This window comes from Ornithorhynchus anatinus, chromosome 4, assembly GCF_004115215.2.
Source record: "Ornithorhynchus anatinus isolate Pmale09 chromosome 4, mOrnAna1.pri.v4, whole genome shotgun sequence".
NCBI classification, from domain to species: Eukaryota; Metazoa; Chordata; class Mammalia; order Monotremata; family Ornithorhynchidae; genus Ornithorhynchus; species Ornithorhynchus anatinus.
Window position 1 is genome coordinate 17,612,236 of NC_041731.1, and position 2,950 is coordinate 17,615,185.

At 42.7% G+C, this 2,950-nt stretch overlaps 1 non-coding gene across 1 annotated transcript; it reads right to left on the reverse strand.

Annotated features, from left to right (window-relative positions):
- Window positions 1-1,045: 1,045 nt before the first annotated feature.
- LOC114811498 lies at window positions 1,046-1,183 on the reverse strand. Its single transcript, XR_003759196.1, has one exon. It is a non-coding gene; the product is annotated as a small nucleolar RNA SNORA7 (small nucleolar RNA).
- Between the last annotated feature and the right edge of the window lie 1,767 nt (window positions 1,184-2,950).

Here is a 2,950-nt window from a genome sequence, read left to right on the forward strand (position 1 = left end):
TTGATTTTCACCCAAATATTTCAAAGTATTATTTTGTTGAGAGTAAATTTTTTAAGCAATTTCATTTATATCTCTATGTAGCTAGACACCAGGGAAACCCATGTCTATTTCGTATATCTGTATTCTGTATTAGAGATATATAGAGATAAAATATGTATCTACAGAAGTCTCTCTGGTGTCTGAAATGTTTAGAAACCCACATATTTCAGATCACTGAGAGGGAAGGCTGGGAAGTAGCTGGGCTCCCTCTGAGATCCAGAGAAAGAGTTCCAAGAGATTTTTGGAATCGAGTGTTGGGAAGGTCTAAGGAATCCCTTCTCTAGCCAGCAACTATTGATATGGATCAGGGCTTGCATATTTTGACCCTAGGTCCATTCTAGCTTTCTTCTCACCAAAAGCAATTCTGGCAGGTCCCTGGAAATACCACAGATTTCCTCCCGACTCATTTTTCCCCATTTTTACTGTAGCTAGTGATCACCCCAGTAGATTGCTAGGAAAAGTTGACCACAATACACAAAATACCTTCATCTCTATTCAGATGAGCACACTTCTCAGTATAGTTTTGGAAGCTATAGGGACAACCAAGGAAGAGAGGAATCATGATCATTCTGAATTTCAGAAAGCTGCCCTGTAAATGGAAGAAGGCTAAAAGATATGAATTCAATTTTGGAAAGGGTTTTCGACTGAGGAGGTGGTGAGGAGTCATTCTCCCTTCGTTTATTAAGTCGTGTGGTGAATTAGAAATGAGAATGTAAGCCAAATGTAGGTCTGGTTTAAAATCATATCTCATCTATGAAGTCTTCTCTGAGTCAAACATCTCACCACTCTATTTTTCCTCCCATCAGCATTGCCTATGCACATGGGTCTGTACCCCTTAAGCACTTTGATATTCACACCCATCCCCAGCCCTACTGCCCTTAATGTTCATATCCTTATCCTCTGCTTCTTTCCCTACCTAAAATGTGTTTTAATGCCTGTCACCTCCACCATACTGTAAGCTTTTTGAGGTCAGAGATCCGCTGCTGCCCATCATAGGTAAGTTTTGACTTGTAGCAGATCATCTTCCACTCGTTAGCCACTGGCCAAGCTAGGAATGGAATGGGCAGGCCTCTGCTTGACTTTCCCTCCCATAGCCAAGACTGGTAGAGTACTAGAAACCCTCCAGGTGTGACCCTGAGAGGCTCTATATCTCCCCCTATTCCAGTCAATACTTGTCTCTGCTGCCCTGATGGTTTTTCTAAAAAAGCTGTTCAGTCCTTCTCTCCCAGCTCCTCAAGACCTTCCTGTGTTTGCCTATCCATGTCCACATCAAACAGAAACTCCTTATCATTGGCTTTAAAACACTCGAATGGCTTGCCCCCTCCTACCTTTCCTCACTGACCTACTACGGCCCAGCCTGCACAATTCACTCCTCTAGCATCAGTTTGCTTATTGTGCTCTGATCTCATCTATCTCACCACTGAACACTTTCCCACATCCTCCCTGAACACTTTCCCACATCCTCCCTCTGACTGGAAACACCCTCCCTTGCCACCTTCCCCACCTTTAAAGTGTTATTAAGGTCACTTCTCCCCCAAGAAGCCTTTCTGATGAAGCCCTCTTTTCCCCTACTCCCTCTCCCTTTTGCATCATCTAGCCCCTTGGATCTGTTTTTATGCCACCCTCAGCCCCCACAGCACTGATGTACATACCAGTAAATGATTGATTTATACTGATGTCTTTATCCCCCTCTAAATAGTAAGGTTATTATAGGGAGGGAACCAGTCTACCAACTCTCTTGTATTATACTCTCCCAAGCACCTATATAGTGCTCAGCAGAGAGTAAGAGCTCAATGAATACCATTGATTGGTGGATTACAAATACTTTCATTTTGCTTATAAGTGAAATCGAAGGTTAGTGCTGACGGTGAAGTACCAGGCAGGCTCGGACCCTTTATTTTCTTCCTTTCATCCTGTCAGTAGAAAATAAGAAATTAGCATTTCCCTGTTTCTCCACAGCACAGGATGAATGAAATGATTCTGAGCCTATCACACTGGAATGGATAGTCACATTCTGTTTTACCTCCATAGCTATTGATAATGGAAATGGAATTCATTCGGATGAATCGACCTGGAGTAGGGTTAGAGTGCTTTCTGCGTCCAGAGCACTGTGTTAAGCAGTTGTACAATAGAATTAGTAAACACACTTGCTACCCTAAAGGAGCTTACAATCTAGGAAAGGCAGACGCGAAATACATTATGGTGACAAGGAATTAGGGAATGGGAAGATGAGTAAGAATTTAAAAAGGAGGGTGTGCAAGTCATTGTGTACAAATGGGCTCTGGACAGTATTGAGTATCTAAGTGCGGAGGTGGAGCAAAAGTGCAGAAGATGGGCATAAAAACGTAAATGTAAGAGGTTGATTGAAGGGTTACTAAGAAGCAGAGTAAATCAAGGTAGGCTTCTTGGAGGAGGCAAGTTTACAGAAGGGTTTGGAAGGTGGGGAGGGCTGAGCCCTGGAAGTTTTTCAGAAGAAGGAACTTCCAGAGCCTGAGGACAGTGGAAACAAGAGGTCAGAGGTGGGCCAGAGAACAGTTAGGGATTGGATTTGGGAGTAACCAACGGGGAGAGCAAGGGAGAAATAATGAGGAAAGCCCACAGGTAAGGTTCAGTGAGAGATGGACATTTTCAGCCCCTGACATTTTGCCTCAGGTTAGAGATTTGGATTGAATCTCACTTTCTGCTCTGCACATAGCAGGCACTGAATAAATGCTATTAATGATGTTCCTCCTTATCCCTTTCCTTTCCACTTTCCTTCTTATTTTCCTTCTTCACATATTCTCTTTTGTAGAAACTGAATTGAAATACACTTGACAATCTGTTTCCTATTCTTTGATAATGTCCAAGGCACGTCATGAAACACATCTTTGATACTAGAGACCTACTTTCTACTCTATAGACTGTCAGCTTC